The sequence below is a fragment of the Xenopus laevis genome, chromosome 2L (genome assembly GCF_017654675.1).
Source record: "Xenopus laevis strain J_2021 chromosome 2L, Xenopus_laevis_v10.1, whole genome shotgun sequence".
In the NCBI taxonomy this organism is placed as follows: domain Eukaryota; kingdom Metazoa; phylum Chordata; class Amphibia; order Anura; family Pipidae; genus Xenopus; species Xenopus laevis.
This window is the reverse complement of record NC_054373.1, coordinates 148628783-148655798: the sequence shown is the minus strand read 5'-3', so window position 1 is coordinate 148655798 and position 27016 is coordinate 148628783. Positions and strand designations below refer to the sequence as shown.

At 40.1% G+C, this 27016-nt stretch overlaps 1 protein-coding gene and 16 non-coding genes across 21 annotated transcripts in view; 1 reads left to right on the top strand and 16 right to left on the bottom strand.

Moving 5' to 3' along the window:
* The window catches only part of b4galnt1.L (beta-1,4-N-acetyl-galactosaminyl transferase 1 L homeolog), a 125271-nt gene that overhangs the window by 37475 nt on the left and 60780 nt on the right, over positions 1-27016 (top strand). The window lies entirely within an intron of this gene.
* On the bottom strand, positions 154-224 carry trnag-ccc. The gene has a single exon. It is a non-coding gene; the product is annotated as a tRNA-Gly (tRNA).
* On the bottom strand, positions 1087-1157 carry trnag-ccc. The gene has a single exon. It is a non-coding gene; the product is annotated as a tRNA-Gly (tRNA).
* Positions 1546-1616, bottom strand: trnag-ccc. The gene has a single exon. It is a non-coding gene; the product is annotated as a tRNA-Gly (tRNA).
* trnag-ccc lies at positions 2017-2087 on the bottom strand. The gene has a single exon. It is a non-coding gene; the product is annotated as a tRNA-Gly (tRNA).
* trnag-ccc lies at positions 2488-2558 on the bottom strand. The gene has a single exon. It is a non-coding gene; the product is annotated as a tRNA-Gly (tRNA).
* On the bottom strand, positions 2948-3018 carry trnag-ccc. The gene has a single exon. It is a non-coding gene; the product is annotated as a tRNA-Gly (tRNA).
* trnag-ccc lies at positions 3407-3477 on the bottom strand. The gene has a single exon. It is a non-coding gene; the product is annotated as a tRNA-Gly (tRNA).
* On the bottom strand, positions 3879-3949 carry trnag-ccc. Its single transcript has one exon. It is a non-coding gene; the product is annotated as a tRNA-Gly (tRNA).
* On the bottom strand, positions 4349-4419 carry trnag-ccc. Its single transcript has one exon. It is a non-coding gene; the product is annotated as a tRNA-Gly (tRNA).
* Positions 4821-4891, bottom strand: trnag-ccc. Its single transcript has one exon. It is a non-coding gene; the product is annotated as a tRNA-Gly (tRNA).
* Positions 5762-5832, bottom strand: trnag-ccc. The gene has a single exon. It is a non-coding gene; the product is annotated as a tRNA-Gly (tRNA).
* Positions 6603-6673, bottom strand: trnag-ccc. Its single transcript has one exon. It is a non-coding gene; the product is annotated as a tRNA-Gly (tRNA).
* On the bottom strand, positions 7508-7578 carry trnag-ccc. The gene has a single exon. It is a non-coding gene; the product is annotated as a tRNA-Gly (tRNA).
* trnag-ccc lies at positions 7980-8050 on the bottom strand. The gene has a single exon. It is a non-coding gene; the product is annotated as a tRNA-Gly (tRNA).
* On the bottom strand, positions 8897-8967 carry trnag-ccc. Its single transcript has one exon. It is a non-coding gene; the product is annotated as a tRNA-Gly (tRNA).
* On the bottom strand, positions 9356-9426 carry trnag-ccc. The gene has a single exon. It is a non-coding gene; the product is annotated as a tRNA-Gly (tRNA).

Sequence of the window (27016 nt, the reverse complement as noted above, 5' to 3'; positions counted from 1 at the left end):
AGTTAGACTTTATCTGAGTTTTTTTCCACCAGCTTTGTTACACTATATAATTTTTATGGTAGAAGTATTACATGGATTTGGATGGCTCTGCCTATAGTCAACTGGTAGTTTTTTGACAACCTAAAGAAGTGGCACAGATTCAATCAAATTTAATGCACCAGCCGGGACTTGAACCCGGGTCGCAAGAATGGGAATCTTGCATGATACCCCTACACCACTGGTGTATCTGTAAAGTGCTTCTGTTCTTCCAAGCTATGTAGCACAATATCAGTGGCCCTCTACTTTAGTTCCTTTTATTCCTGATACTCCCACTAGAAAACCTGCCTAGAACATTTCCTCTCCAGCACTGTTTTTTTAAATTGATTGTCACAATGACATTTTGATTATGCTATGGGTTATTATTATTTTTTTTAAAAGCCACCTGTTTTTGACCCAACTAGAACATACATGGAAATTGTGTGAGTTAGACTTTATCTGAGTTTTTTTCCACCAGCTTTGTTGCACTATATAATTTCTATGGTAGAAGTATTACATGGATTTGGATGGCTCTGCCTATAGTCAACTGGTAGTTTTTTTGACAGGTTTAGTATCACCCTAAAGAAGTGGCACAGTTTCAATCAAATTTAATGCACCAGCTGGGACATGAACCCGGGTCACAAGAAAGGGAATCTTGCATGATACCCCTACACCACTGGTGCATCTGTAAAGTGTTTCTGTTCTTCCAAGCTATGTAGCACAATATCAGTGGCCCTCTACTTTAGTTCCTTTTATTCCTGATACTCCCACTAGAAAACCTGCCTAGAACATTTCCTCTCCAGCACTGTTTTTTTAAATTGATTGTCACAATGACATTTTGATTATGCTATGGGTTATTATTATTTTTTTTAAAAGCCACCTGTTTTTGACCAACTACAATATACATGGAAATTGAGTGAGTTAGAGTTAATCGGAATTTTTTCCACCAGCTTTGTTGCACTATATAATTTTTATGGTAGAAGTATTACATGGATTTGGATGGCTCTGCCTATAGTCAACTGGTAGTTTTTTGACACCCTAAAGAAGTGGCACAGTTTCAATCAAATTTAATGCACCAGCCGGGACTTGAACCCGGGTCGCAAGAATGGGAATCTTGCATGATACCCCTACACCACTGGTGCATCTGTAAAGGCTTTCTGTTCTTCCAAGCTATGTAACACAATATCAGTGGCCCTCTACTTTAGTTCGTTTTATTCCTGATACTCCCACTAGAAAACCTGCCTAGAACATTTTCTCTCCAGCACTGTTTTTTTAAATTTATTGTCAAAATGACATTTTGATTATGCTATGGGTTATTATTATTTTTTAAAAGCCACCTGTTTTTGACCCAACTAGAATATACATGGAAATTGTGTGAGTTAGACTTTATCTGAGTTTTTTTCCACCAGCTTTGTTACACTATATAATTTTTATGGTAGAAGTATTACATGGATTTGGATGGCTCTGCCTATAGTCAACTGGTAGTTTTTTGACAACCTAAAGAAGTGGCACAGTTTCAATCAAATTTAATGCACCAGCCGGGACTTGAACCCGGGTCGCAAGAATGGGAATCTTGCATGATACCCCTACACCACTGGTGCATCTGTAAAGTACTTCTGTTCTTCCAAGCTATGTAGCACAATATCAGTGGCCCTCTACTTTAGTTCCTTTTATTCCTGATACTCCCACTAGAAAACCTGCCTAGAACATTTCCTCTCCAGCACTGTTTTTTAAATTGATTGTCACAATGACATTTTGATTATGCTATGGGTTATTATTATTTTTTTTAAAAGCCACCTGTTTTTGACCAACTACAATATACATGGAAATTGAGTGAGTTAGAGTTAATCGGAATTTTTTTCCACCAGCTTTGTTGCACTATATAATTTTTAAGGTAGAAGTATTACATGGATTTGGATGGCTCTGCCTATAGTCAACTGGTAGTTTTTTGACAGTTTTATTGTCACCCTAAAGAAGTGGCACAGTTTCAATCAAGTGTAATGCACCAGCCGGGACTTGAACCCGGGTCGCAAGAATGGGAATCTTGCATGATACCCCTACACCACTGGTGCATCTGTAAAATGTTTCTGTTCTTCCAAGCTATGTAGCACAATATCAGTGGCCCTCTACTTTAGTTCCTTTTATTCCTGATACTCCCACTAGAAAACCTGCCTAGAACATTTTCTCTCCAGCACTGTTTTTTTAAATTGATTGTCAAAATGACATTTTGATTATGCTATGGGTTATTATTATTTTTTAAAAGCCACCTGTTTTTGACCCAACTAGAATATACATGGAAATTGTGTGAGTTAGACTTTATCTGAGTTTTTTTCCACCAGCTTTGTTACACTATATAATTTTTATGGTAGAAGTATTACATGGATTTGGATGGCTCTGCCTATAGTCAACTGGTAGTTTTTTGACAGTTTTATTGTCACCCTAAAGAAGTGGCACAGTTTCAATCAAGTGTAATGCACCAGCCGGGACTTGAACCCGGGTCGCAAGAATGGGAATCTTGCATGATACCCCTACACCACTGGTGCATCTGTAAAGTGTCTTTGTTCTTCCAAGCTATGTAGCACAATATCAGTGGCCCTCTACTTTAGTTCCTTTTATTCCTGATACTCCCACTAGAAAACCTGCTTAGAACATTTCCTCTCCAGCACTGTTTTTTTAAATTGATTGTCACAATGACATTTTGATTATGCTATGGGTTATTATTATTTTTTTTAAAAGCCACCTGTTTTTGACCAACTACAATATACATGGAAATTGAGTGAGTTAGAGTTAATCGGAATTTTTTTCCACCAGCTTTGTTGCACTATATAATTTTTATGGTAGAAGTATTACATGGATTTGGATGGCTCTGCCTATAGTCAACTGGTAGTTTTTTGACACCCTAAAGAAGTGGCACAGTTTCAATCAAATTTAATGCACCAGCCGGGACTTGAACCCGGGTCGCAAGAATGGGAATCTTGCATGATACCCCTACACCACTGGTGCATCTGTAAAGGGTTTCTGTTCTTCCAAGCTATGTAACACAATATCAGTGGCCCTCTACTTTAGTTCGTTTTATTCCTGATACTCCCACTAGAAAACCTGCCTAGAACATTTTCTCTCCAGCACTGTTTTTTTAAATTGATTGTCAAAATGACATTTTGATTATGCTATGGGTTATTATTATTTTTTAAAAGCCACCTGTTTTTGACCCAACTAGAATATACATGGAAATTGTGTGAGTTAGACTTTATCTGAGTTTTTTTCCACCAGCTTTGTTACACTATATAATTTTTATGGTAGAAGTATTACATGGATTTGGATGGCTCTGCCTATAGTCAACTGGTAGTTTTTTGACAACCTAAAGAAGTGGCACAGATTCAATCAAATTTAATGCACCAGCCGGGAGTTGAACCCGGGTCGCAAGAATGGGAATCTTGCATGATACCCCTACACCACTGGTGTATCTGTAAAGTGCTTCTGTTCTTCCAAGCTATGTAGCACAATATCAGTGGCCCTCTACTTTAGTTCCTTTTATTCCTGATACTCCCACTAGAAAACCTGCCTAGAACATTTCCTCTCCAGCACTGTTTTTTTAAATTGATTGTCACAATGACATTTTGATTATGCTATGGGTTATTATTATTTTTTTTAAAAGCCACCTGTTTTTGACCAACTACAATATACATGGAAATTGAGTGAGTTAGAGTTAATCGGAATTTTTTTCCACCAGCTTTGTTGCACTATATAATTTTTATGGTAGAAGTATTACATGGATTTGGATGGCTCTGCCTATAGTCAACTGGTAGTTTTTTGACAGTTTTATTGTCACCCTAAAGAAGTGGCACAGTTTCAATCAAATTTAATGCACCAGCCGGGACTTGAACCCGGGTCGCAAGAATGGGAATCTTGCATGATACCCCTACACCACTGGTGCATCTGTAAAGTGTTTCTGTTCTTCCAAGCTATGTAGCACAATATCAGTGGCCCTCTACTTTAGTTCCTTTTATTCCTGATACTCCCACTAGAAAACCTGCCTAGAACATTTTCTCTCCAGCACTGTTTTTTTAAATTGATTGTCAAAATGACATTTTGATTATGCTATGGGTTATTATTATTTTTTAAAAGCCACCTGTTTTTGACCCAACTAGAATATACATGGAAATTGTGTGAGTTAGACTTTATCTGAGTTTTTTCCACCAGCTTTGTTACACTATATAATTTTTATGGTAGAAGTATTACATGGATTTGGATGGCTCTGCCTATAGTCAACTGGTAGTTTTTTGACAGTTTTATTGTCACCCTAAAGAAGTGGCACAGTTTCAATCAAGTGTAATGCACCAGCCGGGACTTGAACCCGGGTCGCAAGAATGGGAATCTTGCATGATACCCCTACACCACTGGTGCATCTGTAAAGTGTCTTTGTTCTTCCAAGCTATGTAGCACAATATCAGTGGCCCTCTACTTTAGTTCCTTTTATTCCTGATACTCCCACTAGAAAACCTGCCTAGAACATTTCCTCTCCAGCACTGTTTTTTTAAATTGATTGTCACAATGACATTTTGATTATGCTATGGGTTATTATTATTTTTTTTAAAAGCCACCTGTTTTTGACCAACTACAATATACATGGAAATTGAGTGAGTTAGAGTTAATCGGAATTTTTTTCCACCAGCTTTGTTGCACTATATAATTTTTATGGTAGAAGTATTACATGGATTTGGATGGCTCTGCCTATAGTCAACTGGTAGTTTTTTGACAGTTTTATTGTCACCCTAAAGAAGTGGCACAGTTTCAATCAAGTGTAATGCACCAGCCGGGACTTGAACCCGGGTCGCAAGAATGGGAATCTTGCATGATACCCCTACACCACTGGTGCATCTGTAAAGTGTTTCTGTTCTTCCAAGCTATGTAGCACAATATCAGTGGCCCTCTACTTTAGTTCGTTTTATTCCTGATACTCCCACTAGAAAACCTGCCTAGAACATTTTCTCTCCAGCACTGTTTTTTTAAATTGATTGTCAAAATGACATTTTGATTATGCTATGGGTTATTATTATTTTTTAAAAGCCACCTGTTTTTGACCCAACTAGAATATACATGGAAATTGTGTGAGTTAGACTTTATCTGAGTTTTTTTCCACCAGCTTTGTTACACTATATAATTTTTATGGTAGAAGTATTACATGGATTTGGATGGCTCTGCCTATAGTCAACTGGTAGTTTTTTTGACAGTTTTAGTGTCACCCTAAAGAAGTGGCACAGTTTCAATCAAATTTAATGCACCAGCCGGGACATGAACCCAGGTCGCAAGAATGGGAATTTTGCATGATACCCCTACACCACTGGTGCATCTGTAAAGTGTTTCTGTTCTTCCAAGCTATGTAGCACAATATCAGTGGCCCTCTACTTTAGTTCCTTTTATTCCTGATACTCCCACTAGAAAACCTGCCTAGAACATTTTCTCTCCAGCACTGTTTTTTTAAATTGATTGTCAAAATGACATTTTGATTATGCTATGGGTTATTATTTTTTTTAAAAGCCACCTGTTTTTGACCAACTACAATATACATGGAAATTGAGTGAGTTAGAGTAAATCGGAATTTTTTTCCACCAGCTTTGTTGCACTATATAATTTTTATGGTAGAAGTATTACATGGATTTGGATGGCTCTGCCTATAGTCAACTGGTAGTTTTTTGACAGTTTTATTGTCACCCTAAAGAAGTGGCACAGTTTCAATCAAGTGTAATGCACCAGCCGGGACTTGAACCCGGGTCGCAAGAATGGGAATCTTGCATGATACCCCTACACCACTGGTGCATCTGTAAAGTGTCTCTGTTCTTCCAAGCTATGTAGCACAATATCAGTGGCCCTCTACTTTATTTCCTATTATTCAGTGGCCAGGGTCGGACTGGGAGGCATGGGGCCCACCGGGGCTACTGCCCCAGGGCCCCCTCCAGCCGCCACTGCCGCTCCGGAGTGCTGCAGGGGGGCTAGTGCGCATGCGCACAAACGCGGTGCCGCGTTTGTGCGCATGCGCGCGGCGCCGCGTTTGTGCGCATGCGCGCGGCGCCGCGTTTGTGCGCATGCGCAGCCATTGTATTCTACCGCGACCCCAAACAAAGTGGGGTCGCGCCGCCCCACTAAGTAGCGGATCTGGGCCGGCGGGGCCCACAAGAGCCCGGGGCCCACCGGGGTTTTTCCCGGTGTCCCGCCGGCCCAGTCCGACACTGTCAGTGGCCCTCTACTTTAGTTCCTTTTATTCCTGATACTCCCACTAGAAAACCTGCCTAGAACATTTCCTCTCCAGCACTGTTTTTTTAAATTGATTGTCACAATGACATTTTGATTATGCTATGGGTTATTATTATTTTTTTTAAAAGCCACCTGTTTTTGACCAACTACAATATACATGGAAATTGAGTGAGTTAGAGTTAATCGGAATTTTTTCCACCAGCTTTGTTGCACTATATAATTTTTATGGTAGAAGTATTACATGGATTTGGATGGCTCTGCCTATAGTCAACTGGTAGTTTTTTGACAGTTTTATTGTCACCCTAAAGAAGTGGCACAGTTTCAATCAAGTGTAATGCACCAGCCGGGACTTGAACCCGGGTCGCAAGAATGGGAATCTTGCATGATACCCCTACACCACTGGTGCATCTGTAAAGTGTCTCTGTTCTTCCAAGCTATGTAGCACAATATCAGTGGCCCTCTACTTTATTTCCTATTATTCCTGATACCCCCACTAGAAAACCTGCCTAGAACATTTTCTCTCCAGCACTGTTTTTTTAAATTGATTGTCACAATGACATTTTGATTATGCTATGGGTTATTATTAATTTTTTAAAAGCCACCTGTTTTTGACCCAACTAGAATATACATGGAAATTGTGTGAGTTAGACTTTATCTAAGTTTTTTTCCACCAGCTTTGTTACACTATATAATTTTTACGGTAGAAGTATTACATGGATTTGGATGGCTCTGCCTATAGTCAACTGGTAGTTTTTTGACACACTAAGGAAGTGGCACAGTTTAAGTCAAATTTATACACCAGCCAGGACTTGAACCCGGGTCGCAAGAATGGGAATCTTGCATGATACCCCTACACCACTGGTACATCTGTAAAGTGTTTCTGTTCTTCCAAGCTATGTAGCACAATATCAGAGGCCCTCTACTTTATTTCCTTTTATTCCTGATACTCCCACTAGAAAACCTGCCTAGAACATTTTCTCTCCAGCACTGTTTTTTGAAATTGATTGTCACAATGACATTTTGATTATGCTATGGGTTATTATTATTTTTTAGCAGCCACCTGTTTTTGACCCAACTAGAATATACATGGAAATTGTGTGAGTTAGACTTTATCTGAGTTTTTTTCCACCAGCTTTGTTACACTATATAATTTTTAAGGTAGAAGTATTACAAGGATTTGGATGGCTTTGACAGTTTTATTGTCACCCTAAAGAAGTGGCACAGTTTCAATCAAATTTAATGCACCAGCCGGGACTTGAACCCAGGTCACAAGAATGGGAATCTTGCGTGATACCCCTACACCACTGGTGCATCTGTTGAGTGTACCTGTTCTTCCAAGCTATGTAGCACAATATCAGTCGCCCTCTACTTTATTTCGTTTTATTCCTGATACTCCCACTAGAAAACCTGCCTAGAACATTTTCTCTCCAGCACTGTTTTTTTTAAATTGATTGTCAAAATGACATTTTGATTATGCTATGGGTTATTATTATTTTTTAAAAGCCACCTGTTTTTGACTCAACTAGAATTTACATGGAAATTGTGTGAGTTAGACTTTATCTGAGTTTTTTTCCACCAGCTTTATTACACTATATAATTTTTATGGTAGAAGTATTACATGGATTTGGATGGCTCTGCCTATAGTCAACTGGTAGTTTTTTGACAGTTTTATTGTCACCCTAAAGAAGTGGCACAGTTTCAATCAAGTGTAATGCACCAGCCGGGACTTGAACCCGGGTCGCAAGAATGGGAATCTTGCATGATACCCCTACACCACTGGTGCATCTGTAAAGTGTCTTTGTTCTTCCAAGCTATGTAGCACAATATCAGTGGCCCTCTACTTTATTTCCTATTATTCCTGATACTCCCACTAGAAAACCTGCCTAGAACATTTACTCTCCAGCACTGTTTTTTTAAATTGATTGTCACAATGACATTTTGATTATGCTATGGGTTATTATTTTTTTTAAAAGCCACCTGTTTTTGACCAACTACAATATACATGGAAATTGAGTGAGTTAGAGTAAATCGGAATTTTTTTCCACCAGCTTTGTTGCACTATATAATTTTTATGGTAGAAGTATTACATGGATTTGGATGGCTCTGCCTATAGTCAACTGGTAGTTTTTTGACAACCTAAAGAAGTGGCACAGATTCAATCAAATTTAATGCACCAGCGTGGACTTGAACGCGGGAATCTTGCATGATACCCCTACACCACTGGTGCATCTGTAAAGTTTGTCTGCTCCTCCAAGCTATGTAGCACAATATCAGTGGCCCTCTACTTTAGTTCGTTTTATTCCTGATACTCCCACTAGAAAACCTGCCTAGAACATTTTCTCTCCAGCACTGTTTTTTTAAATTGATTGTCAAAATGACATTTTGATTATGCTATGGGTTATTATTATTTTTTTTTAAAGCCACCTGTTTTTGACCAACTACAATATACATGGAAATTGAGTGAGTTAGAGTTAATCGGAATTTTTTTCCACCAGCTTTGTTGCACTATATAATTTTTATGGTAGAAGTATTACATGGATTTGGATGGCTCTGCCTATAGTCAACTGGTAGTTTTTTTGACAGTTTTAGTGTCACCCTAAAGAAGTGGCACAGTTTCAATCAAATTTAATGCACCAGCCAGGACTTGAACCCGGGTCGCAAAAATGGGAATCTTGCATGATACCCCTACACCACTGGTGCATCTGTAAAGTTTGTCTGTTCTTCCAAGCTATGTAGCACAATATCAGTGGCCCTCTACTTTATTTCCTATTATTCCTGATACCCCCACTAGAAAACCTGCCTAGAACATTTTCTCTCTAGCACTGTATTTTTAAATTGATTGTCACAATGACATTTTGATTATGCTATGGGTTATTATTAATTTTTTAAAAGCCACCTGTTTTTGACCCAACTAGAATATACATGGAAATTGTGTGAGTTAGACTTTATCTAAGTTTTTTTCCACCAGCTTTGTTACACTATATAATTTTTATGGTAGAAGTATTACATGGATTTGGATGGCTCTGCCTATAGTCAACTGGTAGTTTTTTGACACACTAAAGAAGTGGCACAGTTTAAGTCAAATTTATACACCAGCCAGGACTTGAACCTGGGTCGCAAGAATGGGAATCTTGCATGATACCCCTACACCACTGGTACATCTGTAAAGTGTCTCTGTTCTTCCAAGCTATGTAGCACAATATCAGTGGCCCTCTACTTTAGTTCCTTTTATTCCTGATACTCCCACTAGAAAACCTGCCTAGAACATTTTCTCTGCAGCACTGTTTTTTTTAAATTGATTGTCACAATGACATTTTGATTATGCTATGGGTTATTATTATTTTTTAAAAGCCACCTGTTTTTGACCCAACTAGAATATACATGGAAATTATGTGAGTTAGACTTTATCTAAGTTTTTTTCCACCAGCTTTGTTACACTATATAATTTTTATGGTAGAAGTATTACATGGATTTGGATGGCTCTGCCTATAGTCAACTGGTAGTTTTTTTGACAGTTTAATTGTCACCTTAAAGAAGTGGAACAGTTTCAATCAAATTTAATGCACCAGTAGGGACTTGAACCCGTGTCGCAATAATGGAAATCTTGCATGATACCCCTACACCACTTTCAAAGGCATTGTCCCCTTTTAAAAAAAACAAATGCTCTGTAAGGCTACAAATGTATTGTTATTGCTACTTTTTATTACTGATCCTTCTATTCAGACTCTCACCCCTATTCCTATTTCAGTCTCTTATTCAAATCAATGCATGTTTGCTAGGGTAATTTGGGCCCTAGTTACCAGATTGCTTAAAATGCAAATTGATGAGCTGCTGAATAAAAAGCTAAACAACTCAAAAACCTTCAATAATAAAAAATTAAAACAAATTGCAAATTATCTCGGAATATCACTCTCTATATCATACTAAAAGTTATCTCAAAGGTGAACAACCCCTTTAAGTAAAAAGGAGTCCGACCAAACTAGAATCCATGAATTTGACTTTAGTTATCATTGAAAAAACTCGAGAAAATTGGTTCGGAAAAGAATAGAAGAATTTAGTTTTTTGTGAAAAAACACAAACTTTTCAAGTTTTATGCCTAAAACGCTCTAATTTTTCATGAAATTTGCTCGAAACCCTGATTTTTTTTAGTATCTTCGCCAAAACTCAGCGCAGACCATGATAGCTTCAAATTTTAAATGGCACCATTGCCATTGACTTCTACAGGACCCCAACAGCTTGGAGATGGAGTATTTTTGGATTCTGACTTTTAGCAGCCTCTGCGTATATTGAATCGCGAAAAATTTGAAGTTTTTTCCACTAAAAATTCAGATTTTATAATAAAAAACTCAAATTGGCATCCGGCCTTTAATAAATAACCCCTTAGAAGTAAATTACCTTAGTTTAAATGATGTATACCGATATGGAATGTGTCTTACATTATTGAAAACTTATGAATGCTCACAAATGTGCTCATGTATACTTACCCAAATTGTTTTTAACAGCATGTAACTGACAAGTTCTACTGATTGTTTAGCATAAATTTATTTGTTTAACATTTCAACAACACTTATAAATTATCTCTTGAAGGTTAATATAATTGAGCAACAATATACTTTGCTTACTTACTAAATAGCGTTTAAAAAGACAACACCATATGTTTTCATCAGGTATGATATTTGATTTCATTAAACAGGAAATGGTTATGGTACAGTAAATTTCCTTGAGATGTGGTTTGACTATTTTTTTTTTTTTTTTTTAAATTCAATACTGCTTTTATTGAAACAAGTACAAATAAAGAAAAAAATAAAGACATACGGTGGTATTCGCAAGGTACAGTGTGCAAGGACATCTCTCTAATCTTTATGCATCAATATACAGATATTACATCTCCATTTAACCCTTCACTCCTAAATTAAACAGAAAGCTTAAAATAGTAATTACTAGCCTAGAAAAGTTGCGTACATCACAAAGCATTTATTGTAGCCTTCTTAATGGGGAGGACTGGGCTGAGCAACCTGGGTGGATATGGAAATCTGATGGGAAGTCCATCGCTCCCTAACTTGTTTGATCTTGTGTCTCTTTTCTGAATCAGTTTCTGACAAAATTTCCATGCATTTCCTTGATTCTATTCATTTTGTTAGCTGCTGTATCAGAGGAGTAGCTGGCGTTTTCCATGTAATATTTGGAACAATAAGTGCCTTTCATCCTTTGAAATTGGTACTGGGTAGATTTGAAATAAAGCTATCTGAGGCAACTGGGGTATTTTCTTTTTGAGTATCTCCTTTATTAGGTTGACGTTTGCTGTCCAGAATGATGTGACTTTTGCACACTGCCACCACATGTGGAACATTGTACCCTGTTGTCCACATTGTCTCCAATACACATTGGGGTAAATTGGGGATATTTTTGCAATCCTAGAGGGTGTCAGGCACCATCTTCCAACCAGTTTTATGTGGGTTTCTAAATGATTAGTGCAGTGGGTGGAACCTTTAGGACTATTGATGCATGCAGACCATTGAGCCGGAAAAAACTGTTGTTGTAACTCTTGTTCCCACTTGTTCATATATGGAAGTTTTTGAGATTCCTCCCTTTGCATTTGCATTTTGTAGCAGTCCAAAATCGCTTTTCCATTCCAGAATTTACTGCAGAGATACTCCACCAGTGTCTTAGTGTACAAGGTTTTGTAATCCACAGTTATGGTACGCAAAAAATGAGTGATTTGTCCATAGGTATACAGTTGCTGTTGGTGTAAACCATAAGTTTGCATCAGGTCCTCGAACCGTCTTAGTGTTGATGCCAAGGAGGTTTCCTAATTGGAAAATTTCAGCCTCAATCCAACTGTTAAGAGTTATTTGCGGTATGAAATAATACTTCAACGCTGTTAAAGGCAGCAAAGGGGAAGGAAAGGTACCAAACTTAAGCTTTGCTTGTGTTAAGTCCCAGATTTTTTTCGACAATTTAGTGGTAGGCAATAAACAGTCCATAGGCGGTCTGTTTTTTTTAGGCATCCAGAAAAAGTGTATTATAGAATTGTCTCCTATCATATGGTTCTCCATATCCACCCATGCTCTACAGCCCTTCTACGCATGCAATTGAAAAACTGATTCCAATATAGTAGCAGTGTAATAGGCTTTAATGTTAGGTATCCCCAATCCTCCCGATGACCTAGAATATTGTGTAGTCAAGAAGGCCATTCTCGGGGGCTTATGCTGCCATATAAATTTATTTATACTTTTTTGTAAGGTTGCTAAATATTTAGGAGGGAGTGGTACCTGTAACATTCTAAATACATATAATATTCTCAGTAAAATATTAATTTTTATTGCCATTATGCGCCCATACCATGAAATTGTTTCTTTTCACCATCTCTTACATTCTGATTCTGCTAGTCTTGTCAATGGAGAGTGGGTTAGCTTGAAAATCATTTCCGGGTCTTTGGGTAGTTTGATTCCCAAGTAAGTTACATAGGAATCACACCACTCAAAAGCGTGGTAATCTGCAATCCCTTTCAGAACCTGCTTAGGTATGTTAATGGGTAATGCTTGTGTTTTTGTGGTATTAATTTTATACCACGATATTGTTTGGAATTGTTCTAGTTCTCTAAGAATATTAGGTAGAGAGGTTAGGGGATTTGTGATAGCCAGAAGAATATCATCTGCAAACAATCCAATCTTCTGTTGCCCTACAGGTGTGTGTACGCCCTTTATATCCTGATTGTCCCTTATACTTTGAGCCAGCGGTTCGACCATTAAGGCAAAGATCAAGGGCGATAGTGGGCACCCATGCCTTGTCCCATTTGTAAGCTCGAAGGCGTCTGACAGGGCTCCCATGGTACAAATTTTAGCTGTTGGTTTTGAGTATAGTGAAGATATAGCTTTTTAAAACGAGTCTCCAAGCTGGAATTTTGCTAGTTTAGCTCTCATAATACTCCCAGTTTACCCTGTCAAACGCCTTCTCTGCTTCTAGGGAAAGTAGTAGGGCCGGTGTTTTAGTGCTTTTAAGTAAATGTAAAATATTATGGAACCTCCTGGAACTGTCGGCTGTTTGTCTGGTAAGTATAAATCCCACTTGATTGTTTTTAATAAGAGAGGGCAGTACCAAATTAAGTCTTTGAGCTAGTAACTTAGGGTATATTTTGAGGTCAGTATTAAGCAATGGGTCTGTAATTTTCACACTGATCTTGGGTTTTATCAGGTTTAGGGATGGTAACCACGTGGGCTTGTAAGTACTCTGGATTAATCAAACCTGTGTCCATGATATTCTGGAATAATCGAAGCAGGTGCGGAGATAATAGGTCAACATACATTTTGTAATACTGATTAGTAAAGCCACCTGGGCCTGGAGCTTTGCCAAGTTTCAGTTCTATATTAATATTTTGAATTTCCTCGAGTTGGATAGGTTTACTTAGGGATTCCAACTGTTGTGGGGTTGGTGAAGGGAGATCTAATTTGTTCAGATGTGCTTCAAAGTGGTCTGGGAGGGGCCTTGGACTCGCTGGGTTGGAGCCTATGTTATATAGATTCCTATAGTAAAGCGCAAACCTGTTTGCTATCTGCTTAGGATCTGTTATTTTCGTTTGAGCTTCCATCAAGTATTGTATTCGATTTTGTGCCAGTTTTTGTCTTAGCAAATTTGCTAGCAAGCGGTCAGCTTTGTTGCCCTTAGTGTAAAAGTGGTGCTTCATACATTGTAGCAGGTACGCTGTTTTAGCAGCTAAAATCGTGTTCAATTTACTTTGTGTTTCCTCTATTTGCTTAACTGTATTCGCATTAAAGTTTTGTATAAGGTTTTTTTCTAGGTCTACCGAGCTGGTATCCCGAGGTCTACCCAGCTGGTATCCCGAGGTCTACCCAGCTGGTATCCCGAGGATTGTTTTCCCTAAAATTTTTTATTATTTTCTGCTCAATATACTTTCTGTTCTCCTCATTCTGTAATAATGTAGTGTTCAGTTTCCAGGGGAGTTTGTCTGAGAGTTTATTTAAGGGGAGTTCCATACCAATCGGAGCGTGGTCCGACCATGTTCGCAAACCAATCCACGGTTTGGTAACTTGTGGGGTAGTTTGCAAATCAGTAAGGAACATATCAATTCTAGTGCGCGTTCGGAATCTTGGGGAGTAATACGTGAAGTCTTTTCTAAGGGGTATTTAGCTCTCCATATGTTGATCAGGGCAAAGTTATGTAGTAGAGCTTTAAATCTTTTGGCTTGAGCTAGACGATTTTTGTTTATTACCTCCTTAATTTCCTGGCCATCCTCCGTCAGCATAAAATACACGAATGGGTTAATCTCCTGCTGCTTCCCAGCCTGGACAGAAGAACATGTTAATTTCCTTAGCCATAAAGCCCAACCCCCTTCTGACTCAATCAGTCTTTTTTCTTCTGTCCCAGTCTGGATAGCAGAGGAGATTGTTCCCTCTGTGTAATCCTTTTTTTCTTTTTCTTTTTTGGTTTTTGTAGTACTCACAGCATGAAGAGATTACCGGGCACAGTTCTTGGGGGATCTTCTCTCTGCCCGTAGCCCCTATCCTGTACGGCAACTGCGTTGCTTGGAGGGGGACCCTGTGCGGCCAGGGTATGTTCGCCGCTTTTGCGGCTCCTATTTGCGTACCGCACTTCCGGGTTCTGGTGCGCGCGATGACGTCATCGTGACCTTTTTAAAAGTTCATCTTGCCGATTCCTCGCTGCCCTTGTTGCTGAACTGCGGGTTATGCGATGGATTCGGCTGCCTCCAAGAGAGCCGCTCCTAAAGCCACTACGTGAGTACAGAAGATATTTTTTTCTGCACCTTCTTTCGAAAAGAATCCCCACACTAACGGCTATGCCTATCCTTATTTCTATAGTGCCTCTGCTCCTTTGGAAGAGCCAAGTAAGAAGAGCAGGCATGATTCTGAGAGACGCTGCAAGACTTGTAGCAATGCTGCCATTAAGGATAAAAGAGTTTGTCAAAACTGCTTCGATGAATATCTTTCTAGGGAGATAGAGGGACCCTCTCAAGACCCACCTATACCTTCCACTTCCTCTGGTCTTCCGGATCAGCAGTCTTTAATGCAGTGGATTAAAAGTGCAGTCTCCCAGACTCTTAAAGAGACAGTACTCTCTACTTCAGATCTATCTCTAATAAATAAGGATTCTTCTGTGCAAGAGATCTCATCTACTGATACATCTGATGAGGAAGATGCTGATGAAGAAATTTCAGTTTTTGATCAAAAGCATTTAGTGCCTCTTATTAAAGCTATCAAGCGTACTCTGAATCTAGAGGACCCAGACCAGCCCTCAACTTCCCTCCTTTTTTCTAAGAGAAAGAAGACAGTTTTTCCTGTCCATAAGGAGGTTCAAGACCTGATCCGTATTGAATGGGAAAAGATCTCTAAGAGAGTCCCGGTTGAAAAGAGGATTCAAAAGTTATATCCCTTTTCAGATGATATTCAGGAAATTTGTAGTACACCTCCTTCTGTGGATGCTCCGGTAGCGAGATTGTCTAGGAAGACTGCGTTACCTATAGATGATATCTCTGCCCTGAAGCACCCTATGGACCGACGTATGGAATCTGAATTAAAGAAATGTTACATGTCGGCGGGTGCAGCCTGTAAGCCATCAGTGGCTTTGGTTTCAGTAACTAAGGCTCTCTCTTTGTGGTCGGAGAATCTGGAGCAAGCTGTGAGAGATTTGGTGCCCAGAGAAAAGATCTTAGAAGGTATTCAAGATTTTAGATTAGCATCTAATTTTTGCCTTCAAGCCTCTTTGGATTTAGTGCAGTTATCGGCACGGGCCATGGCATTTGGCGTTGCAGCCCGTAGAGCCCTTTGGGTGAGATCCTGGTTTGCTGACACAGCTTCTAAGAATTCACTTTGCAAGATGCCTTATGAGGGGAAGAGATTGTTTGGGAAGGCTCTAGATGACATCATTTCTAAATCTTCAGGTGGAAAGAGCACATTTTTGCCTCAGACTAGACGCTTTCGAGACAATTCTCGAAAACAGCCAGAGGGGTTTTCACGAAGAAGAGACGAGTCTAGAGGATTCCGATTTGGAAGAGATTTCAGAACCCCATCCTGGCGATCAAATCAGGCCGCTTTCAAATCCAGAGTTAAGACTCCAAGATCGCCTAAACCCTCTCCAAAGGCTCAATGACGGTCTCCCTGTCCATCCTCCTGTTGGGGCAAGACTGCTCGCATTTCAGGAGGTATGGGCCCAAGAAATTTTGGATTCCTGGGTAGTCGCTACTGTACAAAGAGGCTACCGTTTAGATTTTTCTTTAAAACCTTCCGTAGATCATTTTGTTTCTACCACTATACCCAAAGAGCCCTCAAAAAGGCAAGCTCTTTTTCATTATGTCCAACAACTGTTATTAAAACAGGCAATTTCAGTAGTCCATCTTCAAGAGGAAAGAAAAGGGTTCTATTCTCCTCTTTTTCTAGTCACCAAAGCTTCCGGAGATCTACGTCCAATATTGGATCTTCGAGAAATAAACAAATTTCTAAAGTATCAGCCATTCAAGATGGAAACCTTGTCGACAATAAAGGCTGTCATTCATCCAGGAGATTGGCTTGCGTCTTTGGACTTAAAAGACGCTTATCTACATATCCCTATTGCTCAAGAACACCAGAAGTATCTACGCTTCTGTTTGCGAGATCAACATTACCAGTTTCGCTGTCTCCCATTTGGACTCGCGACTTCACCAAGAACCTTTACAAAGGTGATTATTGTGGTAATAGCGAAATTGAGGCAAAACAACATAGAGATTTACCACTATCTGGACGACCTGTTACTAGTAGCCAGAGATCCGAAGACTCTATTATCCAACCTGCAGCAAACCAGAGAGGTTTTGCAGAAGTTTGGTTGGATTGTAAATCTAGCCAAGAGCCAGATGATTCCGGTTCAGAGAATGGTGTATCTTGGGGCTCAGATAGACACAATTTTAGGGATGATTTCTCTTCCATTGCAAAGAATTCAACATGTTGTTCTACAGGTATCTCAGTTCCAGGAAAGGTCTTGCACTTCAGCAAGGAAATTCATGAGGCTGTTAGGTCTCCTAACCTCAACTATTGGCCTAGTCAAGTGGGCGAAGTGGAGAATGAGACCTGTCCAATTATCTTTTCTCAGGCAATGGAATCCAATTGTTCAGAATTGGTCTCAGACAATTCGGATCACTCAAGAGTGCAAGAAGCACCTCGCTTGGTGGAAGGTTCCAAGCAATCTCAGGAAGGGTTTTCCTTTGGAGGAGCCACCATGGATAGAAGTATTCACGGATGCCTCCGGGTCGGGCTGGGGAGCTCACCTTCTAGATATCTTTGCACAAGGAGTTTGGCAGGAAGATCAATCCACAGTCCCTTCCAACGTCTTGGAGCTAAGAGCTATCCTTCAAGCTCTAGTGTCCTTCAAGGAAACTCTCCTAGGATCCTTTGTAAAGGTCAGGACGGACAATGCTGCGGCTGTAGCATACATCAGAGGACAGGGTGGAACAAGGAGCAGATCTCTACTCAGAGAGACAACACCAACTATGGAGTGGGCTCAGATTCATCTTCAGGACTTGACAGCCCAGCATATTCCTGGAGTTCAAAACTCGAAAGCAGACTACTTGAGTCGTCACCACTTACCGAAGGGGGAGTGGGAACTAAATCAAGAGGTCTTTGCTTGGATAACATCTCTTTGGGGTTGTCCGGAAGTAGATCTGATGGCGACAGAGCAGAATGCCAAGCTGAAGAATTTCTTCTCCAGAGCCCCCTGTCCAGGAGCTGCAGCGGTGGATGCTCTCTCCCAGAATTGGGAGGGTCTGTTTGCCTATGTTTTTCCTCCAATACCAATAGTAATGAGAGTCTTGCGGAAGGTCCTGACCTCGAATATGGAAGTGATTGCTATTCTCCCGGATTGGCCCAGGAGACCCTGGTACCCACTCCTCAGACGGATGTTAGTAGCGGAACCCTTGTTTCTCCCTCAAACCAGAGACCTTCTTCTCCAGGGCAGGTGGAAACATCCCGATCCATCCAGTCTCAAGCTGATGGCCTGGAGGTTGAGAGGAAGATCTTAAAAGAAGTAGGCTGTTCAGATTCAGTAATAGAGACCCTGATTAAAGCTAGGAAAAGCAACACCAATGCTAAATATAATAAGGTTTGGGAAACCTTTTCTACCTGGGCTTCAGACAGGCAGCTTAACCCTTTAACACCATCTGTGGCGGACGTCTTGGAGTTCCTCCAGCAAGGACTTCAAAAGGGTTTAAGTCTCAGCACTTTGAAGGGTCACACTTCTGCTTTATCTGCAGTCTTAGGAGTAAGATATGCCAAGGATCCATTGGTGGAAAGATTCTTCCAAGGTGTACTTAGAATTCGACCTCCAACCAAGTCTGTCTCTTCAACCTGGGATCTTCCACTAGTATTGGAAGCCCTATCTAATGAGCCTTTTGAACCTCTGGAACAAGCACCTTTGTGGTTACTCACTTTAAAAACCTTTTTTCTAGTGGCCATTACATCAGCAAGAAGGATCTCCGAGCTTCAAGCCCTTTCTGTGGATCCTCCTTTTACCATCTTTCATGAAAAGAAGGTGATTCTTAGGCCAGTTCTAAGTTTCCTTCCTAAGGTTGTAACTAAATTTCATATCAATGAGCCTATTGTCCTACCAGCTTTTGAGCCTCCCATATCTTCTCAAGAGAAGGATTCAACACTGGATGTTAAAAGATGCTTAGAGGTTTACATCAAGAGAACGGAAAGCATCAGGAAATCAAGGATGTTGTTTATCATTCCAGCAGGAAAGAGAAAGGGGGAGCAAGCTTCTAAATCTACGTTAAGTTCCTGGATAGTCAAGGCCATAGCTTCAGCTTACAAGGAGCAGGGCAGTTCTTTGCCTGGAGGAGTTAAGGCACATTCTACACGTGGCATGGCCGCCTCTTGGGCAGCAGAGGCAGGAATTTCGTCTGAGGAAATCTGCAGGGCTGCGACTTGGGTCACTCCCAACACGTTTATAAGGCATTACAGATTAGATGTCATGTCTTCAGCTCAAGCCCAGTTTGGGCAATCTATTCTTTGTTCTGCATATAAAAGAAATTAAGCATCATTGTCTCCCTCCCTTTATTTGATTGCTTGGGTATGACCCATTCGTGTATTTTATGCTGACGGAGGATGGCCAGGAAAGGAGAAAATTAGTTCATACTTACCGAAATTTTCTTTTCCTGGCCATCCTCCCCGTCAGCATACCCACCCTTTTTTTGTTTCTTTGTTTGCTTTATAAAGAGACTGATTGAGTCAGAAGGGGGTTGGGCTTTATGGCTAAGGAAATTAACATGTTCTTCTGTCCAGGCTGGGAAGCAGCAGGAGATTAACCCATTCGTGTATTTTATGCTGACGGGGAGGATGGCCAGGAAAAGAAAATTTCGGTAAGTATGAACTAATTTTCTCCTACCTGCTCTATGAACATCTAAGTGAGGGTTTAGGGTCAAGTTAAAATCAGCGGCTATTATGCATTTCCCCTGCCTGTCATTAAGCAGTTTGGTAAAAGTATGCGCAAGAAATCTACTCTGATTGTCATTTGGGACATATATATTTACCAAAGTGTATTTGACATTGTCAACAACCAACTACAACAGTTGAAATGACACACGTGAGGACACCAAAATGGACACTCCCTTAGTTTTATTTTGTGAATATGAGTGGTAGCTATGGGGGTAATGCTTGTTTGAAAACCTTGGCTGATTCTTTACACTAAAATGCGTTTCCTGATAGAAATGTATATCAGCTTTAGACATCTCTGAGGGCTTGATTCCTTTTATTGGGGGAATTTAGTCCCCTAGCATTCAGAGAATAAAAGCATACAATCTCATCAAAATGGCCAATTGCTTTACCCGCTGGGAAATCCCAGTATTCCGATGCATTAATTCAATAGTTACTTCTAATACTACATTCGTTACAACATCACATTGAGTTAACCTTGCATTTCTGCGATACCACTTAGGTATGGTGGAAAAAACAGTATAGTAAAACATGTGTGTCAACAAAACATAGAACATTAAACTTAAGAACTGCAAAAAGTGCATGTGGTAGCGTATATTAAATACCATGGTGTGACTACTCAGTTAGTATGGAGTCAGTGGGGGCTCCACAGATTCTGTATCTCACTGTGGACAGGGGAATTTCTGAATTACCTTACCGTCCTGATCACTTTGGTTCCTTATGGGGGCAGCAGGATTTGACATCTCTGTAGTTTAACCTAACCATAGGCGACATTATACTTTAGACCAATCTTTCCTCAATTTGCTCGGTGGTATGGGAGGTCTGCGTTGTACCCGGGTCTCTATGTCCTGCTCCGGTGGGATGATGTTCCACCGTATGAGGGCTTTCTTTGCGTCATCAGCTGTTGATAGCGTTGTGGGCACTCCATTTCTTTGTACTATCAGCTTGACCGGATAACCCCACCTATAAGGAATGCTGTGTTGGCTAGTAGAGACGTAATTTCAGCAAAGGCCATCGTCTTTAGTGACGTTGCAGGCGACAGATCTGTATAAACCTCCATTTTTTGGTATTCCGACGGCCACCCCTCCTTTTTCCGAGCAAGCGAAAGTAGCTTCTCTTTGGTTTTAAAGAAGTCGATCTGTACCAGTGCATCTCGTGGTGCCGCATCGGGCCACCTTGTGCTTGGGGACCCTGTGAATACGGTCCCGTTCCAATTGGTGGGAGTCTGGCATGATGGCAGCCAACAGCTGCGGGATGTGCTGCTCCAACTCCTGTGGGCCTACCTCTTCAGAGATCCCTCTGATCCGTAGGTTATTACGGCGGGATCTGTCTTCCAGATCTGTTAGCTTTTCGGACAGTCTGTCAGTTTCCGCCTGTACTTTAGTATGCGAGTCCGCAAGGTCGTTATGTGCCTCTGCAAATTCACTGATTTGCTCCTCTAGGTTTTTTTTTGTCAATTTCCCAGCTGCCCCAGGCCATGTGACTTGTGCCTGTCTGCACTTTAGGAGAGAAATGCTTTCTGGCAAGCTGCTTTCCTTCTCAATGTAACTGAATGTGTCTCAGTGGGACATGGGTTTTTACTATTGAGTGTTGTTCTTAGATCTACCAGGCAGCTGTTATCTTGTATTAGGGAGCTGTTATCTGGTTACCTTCCCTTTGTTCTTTTGTTTGGCTGCTGAGGGGGGAGAGGGAGGGGGGTGATATCACTCCAACTGGCAGTACAGCAGTAAAGAGTGATTGAAGTTTATCAGAGCACAAGTCACATGACTTGGGGCAGCTGGGAAATTGACAATATGTCTAGCCCCATGTCAGATTTCAAAATTGAATATAAAAAAATCTGTTTGCTCTTTTGAGAAATTGATTTCAGTGCAGAATTCTGCTGGAGCAGCACTATTAACTGATTCATTTTGACATTTTCCCATGACAGTATCCCTTTAGCATAATCTGAGCCGGAGGTTGAACAGAGCATGCATTTGAAGGATCAGTCACTAGCGATAAACTATTTTTTTCGCCAGCCATGGATTGTAATGCGAACCTCTCCCTCACTTTGTTCTACTGTAAGGTGATGGATTCTGGGACTTGAAGTTTCTCTGCTTATCATAGTGGTTGGTGCACAGATTCTCTGGAAAGCAGAGAGACTTCTAGTCTCAGAATCCATCACTTCACAATGGAAGAAAATACTCTTTACATTACAGTGATGTAATACGTATTCTGCATTTGTTCTTTTATGCATTTCTGAATCCACCAAGGTAGCCAGAGAGCCTGGGGAATGGTTCCAAACTGCAATGATTATTTTACTGAGGTGCTGGGCACTTGGCTAGCACTTGTTCCTTTGTTTCAGTTGTTAGGGATTATTTTGGATAAACTGCTAGCCTCTATATTGCTTGATTGTGTAGAAATATATTAAAAGGTGCACAAAAGCTTTAGCATCCAAAGTGTTAATTAAATTAAGTGCTTATATGATACCAAATAAGGTCACATACATGAATTGCAACTTCTATCTTTTAATACCACATCCTTTAAGACATGCTATGTGTTTGTTCCGGAGTCTGAAAACCTGACTGTTTACCTCAAAATTGTGAAATAAAAAAAGAATATAGCATCTGTCTCTCCAGTGGTCATCTAGTTATTTACTCAGCATAAGGTATACTTAAAGGGGACCTGTCACCCTAAGAAGTAATTCCTAATTATTTTCTTTTGTTTTAATCAAGCAAAATACAAACTTTACTTACACTATATTGAAATCTTGTTTCCTTCAGTCTGGAAATTATAAAATCACAGCAAGCAGGGTGGGGACATTTTGTGAACATTGTTATTAAGGCAAGCTTTGCATCACGCCAAAATCTTGTTTATGTACCACAATGGAGGACCTGATGCCCATTCCCATGCACTAGCTACACAATTAGATGGTGAAAATGGAGGTGGAATGTAATGGGGGGGGGGCAACGAATTTAGGAAGTACAGAATGGAAAGTGAAAGTAATCTCCTGCCCTGCCTCTATGCCTGAGCCATAAAGACGGGGCAGGCAATATATGATAGGCAGCTGAGACACCATTTATAACAGGTACGGACATTTTAATAAGAAAAAAGAATTTGGGTTTCATGTTTAATTTGCAAAGGACTTTTATTATACAACTTTTTATGTGTGGGTGACAGGACTCTTTTAATAATTGTCAGCTCCTTTTGTCTGTGCCTTGAATGAATCCATATAACAGATTTCAGAGAGGCAAGTTTTAAAATATGAGCCTCAAATCTATCCCATATAATCTTGTGAGTAGGTATGTCTAGTTTAATCATATTAGCAGGTTAGGCTGCCTACTAGGAGTAGCAGAAAATTTGGAAGTTCAACCTTTCATTGTGTAGTAACCAAATTAGTACCTCTTCTCTGGTATTTAAATTCATAGGTATTCGAAAAGATACATAAAGGTACAAGATCTTAGGTACTAGGGACATTTTTATTTTAGATTGTATTATCTATTGATCAGGGCTTTTACCTCTTGTATTGGTTATTGGTAAAGTTACAGTAGAACGTACAAATGTACAGTAGAACCCTGATTTTAAATTTCCTAGAAGGTTGTGTTAAAGCAATGTAAATTTCAGAAAAATAGAAAATCCACATCTATCTATAGCAGCTCTCCCTACTATAATGCTTACCTGGTCTGGATGAGAACCATTTTGTTTGTCCTTAGCATAATCTGAGCAGGAGGTTGAGCAGAGCATGCATTTGAAGTATCAGTCACTTCTCGGCCTTTTGGCTAAGATCAAGTGTAGTACCTTTGGAACCACTTGGTCCTCTGGCTGGCAAGACCAAAGAGGAGTATCTGTTCTAATGATCCTATCTGAAGAACGGAGAAACCATTGGTCCTCTGGACTAGGCTGAGAAGCAGAAGCTTGATGAAAGCTGGGCCGCTGTGCTCCCATGAGGGTGGCCCCTGACTTGCATTTTGAGTCGGGGGAGATGCACATGCACCCATGCTTAATCAAGCTTCACTTCCTTTGCCCTTGCCATTAGGTGGGCGGGAAGTCTTTTCTTTTTCTGGCTGCCAACCAGAGCCTTGCAAAAGGCAACCAATGGCCTTGCACCGCCCACTCCAGCACCCTTTTTGTGTCTGGTTTGAGCACCCTGGATGGGGTCACGGTCTTTTGGCTGGACTCGCAGGCCATGACACGCCCTGGGGGAAGCTTCGGCAGAACCCAGGGTAGACGGGACTCCCCCTAGCTTCGGCGAAGGGGAGTCCAAACGTCCCCAAACCCCTTCGGGGGGGCGGGGTGGTGGGCCCTCCCTAGCTTCGGCGAAGGGGGACCCACCCGTTCGAGCTGTTCGCTGGCGGTAGCTGGGAACAGCTTGGGCAACGGAGCCCATGCCTTCGGGTAGGACTCGGAAGGATGATTCAATATCATCAGTCACTAGCGATGAGAAAAAAATGTTCCCAGCCGTGGATTTGAAGCAAAATTTTGCATTTTGCCAACTGAGAATTGTTTAGCAAAATTGCGGCAAAAATTTGCAGTGACAGAAAAGTCGCTGAGAAAAACGCCCATAAGAAAAAACATCCATTGACTTTAATGCGTTTGGAGAAAAAAGTCGCCATAAGAAAAAACACCCATTGACTTAAATACATTTGGAGCAAGAAAAATTGTAGCGCAAATAAAAAATTGTCGCATGTAAAAAATGTTTTGCATATATTTTGCTGTTTTGAAAATTTTTCCACAACAGGTTCGCTCGTCACTATTATTCGCTTCTGAAAATAAGTTTATTATGAGGATATAAAGCCGGACCAAGGGCCTTTGTTGGTTTGCTGTTTACTAGAGACTGGGCTCTTATCCCTGAGGGGGTAGTCATGGTGGAGTCAGCTTTACTTTCTACATATAGTGTAAAATTGAGCAAATTGCCCTATAATCTTTTGGGGCTTGTATACAGCTGTCCCAATGGACTTCATTATAGCTTTGATAGCTGCAAGTTCATTTTTTTCCCTAGCATGCTGTTTTTATTTGCTTTTTTTTTTTGTAAACCGGGCTATTGTTAAATGTTAGTATTTTTTTCTGGTTTTGTCTATTGAAAGTCTCTCTCCAGCCAACAGTCATTGTGCCCACCCCCCCAACAAGTTTTAGCAAATCGTTTGTAACTGTTGAGCTGCTGTTTTGGTGTACCCCCTACCTTCATCAGAAAAGATTTAGAAATAATAAATTGGGTTTATTAGATCTATTAGTAGAAAGTTTCACAACAGAACTGGTCACCGACCAAGTATTCTTCAGTGTTTCCCTGCCCTTCCTGCTGTAGAATAAATCTATTATTTTGTCTTCTTTTAGTATTTTGTTTTGTCAAGGATGAAACTGTGACTGTGAGATAAATCAGTATACCATGGGAAGGAGTAGGGAAACCAGATAAGATCCGAATTCAAGAGAAACAAATATCTACATGTTTATCTTCACATTGCTTCATGGAATTCAGTGAAATTTGTACAAGATAAGCCTTTTTCATAAGGTTTCCATTAGTCCCATTTTTTCCAGGGATAGGCCCCAGTTTCAGTCCCTAGGACACCACAGACTTTTTCATAAAATATCCCTGAATAGCGAGTTCAGTTGAAAATATACCACTTCTAATGTACAATATGAAAATGATATGTCACCATTTGAGAACCAGAAAAGAAACTGAGAACAATGATGCTGAGAGAATATGTACAAGTATACAGACTAAGGGAGGGCACTCGAAAAATTTAGATATTTTAGAATAACATGGATAAGAGGTGCAAAATAACCCAAAAATACTTCAGCAGAGTAACCAAAATACACAATATTACAGCTATTGGGTATGCACACTCACAAAGAACTGCAAATACACAGTGGTATGAATTAAAAAAAAAAATCTTTATATATATTTCTTTCAGTCAATATATTGCACAAATAGGTCACACATGTATCTATCAAAGATGAACATATATGTACAGCAATGTCATCAAGTAAAAATACATACCATACTTTGTGCAAAAACAAGGCAAAAAGGAAAAAAACACAGACAGCGGATACGCTTGCCAGCAATGAGAATTAGCCCCAAGGTTTCAGCGTAATAGCCTTTGTCAAGGGGAATACCTCCCCTCCTACAAGAAAAACCCCTACCTACTACCCTAGATAGCCCCCACCCTGCTTCCCCCCCTGCATAGTTCATTACCCCTGAAAGTGTCCCAAATGCATTGCTCACATATCGGTGCACAGTAAGTACAGCAGAGCTCATGGGCACCATCTTCCGGATCTTCAGGCTTCTTTGGGTCCTCTTAGTTCCCTTTGACAATTCACAGCACTTTTGGAGCATGCACGGTTGCTACGGACAGGTAGACTGCTCCAACTGCACATGCACCAATACTGCTTAAAATGGACACTCCCCACTGGGGTTGTCACCTTTTCTGGAAAAAAGTACCAGTCTTCCTATATTTTTTCCCTATTTTTTTTTCACCCTGCTTCTGTTTTGAAATGGGCCCCATTTACTGGGCATTTGTTGAACACTGATTCTCAATTTATAGAAAATGAGTGTGCGCTTTTAAAAATGAAGGGTTGTAGTGACGAGTATTGTCCACAAAGTGGCAGTGCTCAGTTGCTCCCATTTGTCACATTTACAGGAAAAGCATGTTTGTGACAGAAATGTTGGTGTCACATGAGCAACGTTGCTATAAATAAATTGGTATAAATATTCTGCCTAAATAGAATCTCGTCCACCTCACACCTATAGTTTTCCGTTCAGTGAAAAGGCTGACTTGAGCTGCTTTCTTCACTATTTGTTTCTACATAAAAAACACCATGTTTTTATGTTGTGCTTCTCTATTACTAGATTTTTACACTTTCTTTTTTTCTATTGACATATATCCATTGTCCTGAAAATAAAGAAGGAAACAATCTTACTGGCATTTGTGACAAATTGTATGTGAATGTTATAAGATTTTTCCAAATCAGAAGGTTTTTCCACAGGATTCCTATATTTCTGTTTCTTCTTCTAGATTTATCCTTTAATATGTTTATGGGACTATTCATTATCCAAGAATTCTCTTTTTTTATTTCACTGTGTTTCTGTTAAACTGGCAGCAACTTTACTTTCAGAACCAGAAGGTACACAAAGCAATACATTTATACCCAGCATTAAAAACAAATGGAAAACCTTTGTACCACATTTTTAAAGCAGCTTTCCTATTAGACCATGTGATGAAAATTGCAATATAGTATAGGTATGTTACATTTATTCTTAATGTTACTAATGTCTTCCAATAGAGGTATGAGATCCATTATCCAGAATGCTCTGAATTATGGGAAGGCCATTTCCGTTTTAAGCA